This window comes from Suncus etruscus, chromosome 19 (assembly GCF_024139225.1).
Source record: "Suncus etruscus isolate mSunEtr1 chromosome 19, mSunEtr1.pri.cur, whole genome shotgun sequence".
NCBI lineage: Eukaryota > Metazoa > Chordata > Mammalia > Eulipotyphla > Soricidae > Suncus > Suncus etruscus.
In genome coordinates, this window is record NC_064866.1 from 27,712,469 (window position 1) to 27,718,981 (window position 6,513).

Sequence of the window (6,513 nt, forward strand, 5' to 3'; positions counted from 1 at the left end):
GGCTTGGTTTGGTTTGGTTTTGAGACCACACCTGACAATGTTAAGGAACTACTGAGTATGGTACTTGGCTCTATGCTCAGGGATCCCTTCTGACTGTGGGGATCAAACAAAATTATCACATCACAAGACAAGTTCCTGTTCTATCCCTCCAACCTCAAAATAGATTTTGAAGCCAATAGTAGGCAACGTGACTTCCTTCTAGCCTCCTGAAAATGCTCATAATTATTTACATTTTACTTTTATACACAAGCATAACTCAATCCCCCTCTCAAACATCCCTCACACACACACACACACACACACACACACACACACACACACACACACACACACACCCTTCACACAGGTGGTGCAGTGGGTATTTGCTCAGCCAGACCTGCCATTAACCTCATCAATAGCTTATTGCCACATTAGTCTTAAAACTGAAATCCTATTTATTTTGTAATTCTTGCCAAGTAAATGTCACTTTCAACAAGAACAATAATATTTAGCTCTTCAAGAGGAGAGGGTAGTTTTGAATTAGGGTCTAAATTCCTGCCTTTCCACTTGAGTTGATGACCCTCTCCACTCCACCATGCTATCAATGGCAGCCTTTGTTCCTTTTTGAATGGTGAAAGATGGTTGATCTAGAAAAATGCCTGGGAGAGAGAGAGCTGTGGTGAACTGAATGACGACTGATTTTTACCCAGAACATTATTTTGGAAGGGGAGTAGCAAAACTAAAAGGCTGAAGTTCTGGAATTTATTATGCCATCAATTTCTCAATCTGCCCCACTAGGTTGGGAAATGTGTTATGAGTGACTTAATGAAGAACACGTTTAGCCTGTTCCTTACCTCATCATCTTGTGGCCCAAAGAAAATCACTTTACTCAGAGACTTGTCTCTTCTGAAACACTAGGTCTGTAGTAGACTAGGGGTGCTGCACATCTGTGATGGGACAAGCAAAGTGGCCAACCACTTACAACCATCATCTGAGTGCCAGGGACTCTGTGCTCTGGTCAAAATGGTTGCCTGGACACACTAGAGAAGCACTCCAGGGAGGTAGTTGCTAGGGTGGGGGCACTGTGTGTCGTGTGAGGTGGAGGCAAATGAGGGAGGCAGCCTATGCTCCCAAGTCTCTCCAGCTGTGGTCTTAAAAGATGAAATGAGGCTCCAAAGATGAAGTAGTAATTTGATGGAACCAGGGATTTCTGGAAAGAAATGTGAACCAAGGTCAGAAGGCATGAGGCACTGACAGTAACTTTGCCTGACTGGTGGTTCCTTGGAGAGATGTAACATCCAAATCTAAGGAATCAATTCTCACATGCCCTTGCTAAACAAACTGGCCATTAAGAATGGTAAGTGGTGGCGCAAGCTGCACAGGCTAACCTAGAACAGACCGTGGTTTGATCCCCTGGCATCCCATATAGTCCCCCAAGCCAGGGGCAATTTCTGAGTACATAGCCAGGAGTAACCCTGAGTGTCACTGGGTGTGCCTCCCCGCCCCCGAAAAAAAAAAAGGTAAGCAGGGGCCTGGAGAGATAGAACACACAGGGCGCTTGCTTTGTATGCAGCCAACGAGGGCTTGATCTTCGGCATCCCCAGAACACAGAGCCCTGAGCACTGCCAAGTGTGGCCCTCCCTCCACCCCAAAACGAGAGGGAATGTTAATCAAGGGGTAAGAACATAGTAGAGAGTAGTAGAAGTGTAGAAGGCACTTGCCTGGCATTGAAATGTCACATTCTCTAGGAGAGATTGGTTAAAGTTTGATTCCCACCGAGCTCCCAGACAGGAAAGGCAGTTCCCATTCCCCTGTCCGATTAGGTCAGGGGGAACAGTTCCAGTTGTAGAGATCCGCAGAAAATAATTCACACAGTGAAAAGGTACAAGAATGGGTTCAGAAAATCCCAGTACTCAAGCAAGGAGTTCAAATCACAAAAGCTTTCTGCTCCTAAGATAGAGCACAGCTCAGTGGAAGAAGACCAAAGAATGAGCCCCTGCCTTCCTCAGAACCCGGCTTTTATTTATTTATTTTTTATTATTTTGTGGGTTTTGGGTCACACCCGGCAGTGCTCAGGGGTTACTCCTGGCTCCATGCTCAGAAATTGCTCCTGGCAGGCACGGGGGACCATATGGGATGCCGGGATTCGAACCGATGACCTTCTGCATGAAAGGCAAATGCCTTACCTTCATGCTATCTCTCCCCCACCCCACATTTATTGACAAGTATCAGGTCCCACCGCAGGGTGGAAGCAGAATACCAAGTAAAGAATAATCCAATATACTATCACCAGGTCACACCCTGGTGGAGTACAATAATTGATGAGGGTAGGATCAGTAACACAACCTGCAACCCTCCCCAACATCACCTCTGGTCTTCTGAGTGATTACTGAGAGCAGAGCCAGGAGTAGGTCCTGAGCTTTGCTTGGTGTGGGCAATAATCCCCTCTTCCTCCCCCCGCCAAAAAAAAGGGGTTAAATAGAAGAATGGTGTGGTCTGACTTGTGTTTGGAGATTTTAGGCAATAGACAATGGATAAGGAGAGGAAGGATTGGAGACAAAGCACTGGCTGAGGGCTTGGCAGCAGAATCCAATATTCAGCCTCAGATGAACTACCAAAATGAAAAGACTAATGGCTCTGTTGGTCAAAATAGCACAGAACAACTGAATAGCAAAGGGGTCTTTATTGGCAAGAAACAACAAAATGGAGGCGCTTGTTTAACCAGCATAGGCTGTGGAGCAGAGAGGAAGCAAGAGATCTGGTTTCATAGTAGAGTTAGGGTGATGGACTACACTTGTTTTTATGCATATTCAGTATGCACATTATTATCCTAGTCAAAAGTACTTAGAAAGCTTCCTATTACAAGATTGTTTGGACAGGCCTTAATGAAAATGGCCGAATAAAACTAGTGCTTACAATATACTTGTCATTCTAAGTCATTTACTTGTATAAATTACTCCAGGCACTGACACTAGGAAGGTAGATATGATTAGCTTCTAAATTATGCATCAACAACGGACAAGGGGCTTGCCTTGTATGCATATTCAGTAGTTTATCAGGAAGCTCATACATATTTATGAGGGGGGACAGATCACCAACTCAAGAGCATACCATGAATATTCCTCCTGTGTACAAAAAATGATGGAGAAACGTCATCAAGGTGTGTCTAGTGTGGTATGGAAGAAAGAAGTGACTGAGGTCAAGGAACCTGTTGCTAAATTCAACTGGACAGAACTGTCTACCTGGTGACCTTTCAGGTATTTGTAAGGTTCTGTCTTGGCTCCATCAGTGGCAAAAGAATGTAGCAAAGTGGAGGCTGGAGGCATAGTACAAGCGTTAAGGTGCTTGCTTTGCTTTGCAGTGCAGATGATCCTGGGTTGATCCCTGGTGCTGCATGTAGTCTCCCAGCACCAAACAAGTCTGATCCCTGAGCACAGAATTAACAGTTAGATCTGAGAACTTGTGGCTGTAACGACCCTCTACAAAAAAAAAAAAAAAAAAAAGGAACCACATAGGTCCGAAAAGATAGCATTGGAAGTAGGGCGTTTGCCTTGCATGCAGAAGGATGGTGGTTTGTATCCCGACATCCCATATGGTCCCCAGCCTGCCAGGAGTGATATTTCTGAGTGTAGAGGAGGTAGGACATTTGCCTTGCATGCAGAAGGACAGTGGTTCGAGTCCCAGCATCCCATATGGTCCCCCAAGCCTGCCAGGAATGATTTCTGAGCATAGAGCCAGGAGTAATCCCTGAACGCTGCTGGGTGTGCCCCAAAAACAAAAAGAAAAAAATAGTAACGACATAATTTCTCCTAAAGGAATATCTGTATTCTTCAAATGTAAGCTCAGGTTAGTCTGGTTTTAGCTTCTTTATCTCCAGAGAGTCCTTGTAAGCTTGAAAGGGGAATGATAAGGGTACAAAGTTACAAAAAGTTTTGATTATTTAATTACGGTTCAAATTCTTTTTTTTTTTTTTTTTTTTTGGTTTTTGGGCCACACCTGGCGGTGCTCAGGGGTTACTCCTGGCTGTCTGCTCAGAAATAGCTCCTGGCAGGCACGGGGGACCATATGGGACACCGGGATTCGAACCAACCACCTTTGGTCCTGGATCGGCTGCTTGCAAGGCAAACGCCGCTGTGCTATATCTCCGGGCCTCAAATTCTTAATAACCTGGACCCACCTAAGGTCAGTCACTTGCCTATGCCTCAGTTTTTGTTTTGGGTCATACCTGGCTCAGGGGTTACTCCTGGCTCTACACTCAGAAATCACTCCTGGCAGGCTTGGGAAATCATATGGGATGTCGGGATTCAAACCACCATCCATCCTTCTGCATGCAAGGCAAACATCCTACCTCCATGCTATCTCTTCAGCCCTGCCTCAGTTTTCTTGTCTGTAAAATGGACAATAATTATATCTTCCTCCCTAGTGTCATTGCCTGGGTTGATTAATACAAGTACAAGTAAAGGACTTAGAATGGCAGGTCTATTGTAAGCACTAATTTCATTTGACCATTTCCATTAAGGTCTGTTCCAACAACTTGTAATATGAAGATTTCTAAGTACTCTTGACTTAGGTAATAATAAGTCACTTGTATGATATTTTTTCCATTTACAGTATCTTTTTGTTTGTTTGTTTTTTTGTTTTTTTTGGGCCACACCCAGCGGTGCTCAGTGGTCACTCCTGGCTATCTGCTCAGAAATAACTCCTGGCAGGCACGGGGGACCATATGGGATGCCGGGATTTGAACCAACCACCTTTGGTCCTGGATCGGCTGCTTGCAAGGCAAACGCCGCTGTGCTATCTCTCCGGGCCCCATTTACAGTATCTTAATCCTGTGTATTACTCATTGCCTGCTGCAGGAGTGATTTCTCCATTTGCAAGTGAAAGAACACTTAGAGAGATTAAAGAATTTTCTCAAGGTCTAGGATGGTATCTGAGCTGGGCCTTGTGTTCATCATGTTCACCAAGGAAATGTTTTCCTTGCTAAAAAGGAGCAGAAGGACAGAGATGCTACTGGAGGCAGAAGACTACTGAAAGGAGAGCAAGGAAACTATAAGAACACCAGATGAATTTGAGCTTATCAGTTTGCTTAGAGCCAACTGTGCAAAATTCACTTTTCACTTCCTCACCAAACATCTAGGCAGCTATTTTAGATTTGTGGGGTCAGGAGCCAGAGTTAAGGTGTCGGCCTTGCACAAAGTGGCCTACCCGTGATCCCCGCCATAACAAATGCTTCCCTGAGCTCATAAAAGTCACTCTAGGGCCCGGAGAGATAGCACAGCGGCGTTTGCCTTGCAAGCAGCCGATCCAGGACCAAAGGTGGTTGGTTCGAATTCCGGTGTCCCATATGGTCCCCCGTGCCTGCCAGGAGCTATTTCTGAGCAGACAGCCAGGAGTGACCCCTGAGCACCGCCAGGTGTGGTCCAAAAACAAAAAAACAAAAAACAAACAAACAAACAAAAAAATTCACTCTAATGCACAGTTCAGGGAATAGCTGAAAGCTGCCAGGTATGACCCATCCAGTCCTACACCCTTAAAACGACAACAGCAACACAATCAAAAGAAAAAAAAAAAAAAACCCAACAATCCTTTATTAATGCCCAACTTGATTTAAAAACCTTGATGAAATCTGAGCAAGGAAAGTGAGAGGCCTGTCTCAGCACTAGGGTTAATCATTTATGAATACACCTCGGGCATCAGTGTTAGCAGCTGTAACATATTTGTAGAAACCTGGAGCTGGGTGTCAGACTGAGCAAATATTGACAAGCAGAGAAAGGTTCTCATGGAATGCATGTCTAACATGATAACTTGTCAGGTGTAATCTGTAAGGTCCTGAGAACTGGCATGATTTCAGCATTTCTCCCCAAATTTCTCCTGGCTATGTCCGTTAAAAGCAGCAGCCCCTGGCTCCTACTATGTTGAATTAGGCTTTTGACTGGTTAACCAAGTAAATGAGCTGAAAAGACCCCAGCTGCTTTTCAGCCAACAGTTCCCTCCTGCCCACACATAAGACAAAGACAGAAGAGTTTCGGAAATGTGTGGCCTGGATAGAGATATACTAAGTTGATTTACTGGTATAGGAACTCTTTTGGTGCTTTGGGAAGAAAAAAAAAGGGGGATCAGTTGACAAATAGCCCTTCACTGGGAAGGAAAGAAAACTACATATTTTTGTTTATTTCAATTATTATTATTATTATTTATTCTTTTTTGTTGTTGTTGTTGGTTTTTTGGGCCACACCCGGCGTTGCTTAGGGTTTACTCCTGGCTGTCTGCTCAGAAATAGCTCCTGGCAGGCACAGGGGACCATATGGAACATCGGGATTCGAACCAACCACCTTTGGTCCTGAATTGGCTGCTTGCAAGGCAACGCCACTGTGCTATCTCTCCGGACCCATTACTATTTATTCTTAAAATGAAGACCATCAGCTTTTCTCATACACTCTCCATCTGTTCTTCTGTCCCGCAACCCTTTTAGGTAATACTAAATTTCACTGGCTTATCTTTAGTTTGTTTAGTCTGTTCATCAATTTTATATCC

The 6,513-nt window shown here is 44.5% G+C and overlaps 1 protein-coding gene across 1 annotated transcript in view; it reads left to right on the plus strand.

Annotated features, from left to right (window-relative positions):
- ELAPOR1 (endosome-lysosome associated apoptosis and autophagy regulator 1) overlaps positions 1-6,513 on the plus strand; it is a 111,618-nt gene that overhangs the window by 82,976 nt on the left and 22,129 nt on the right. The window lies entirely within an intron of this gene.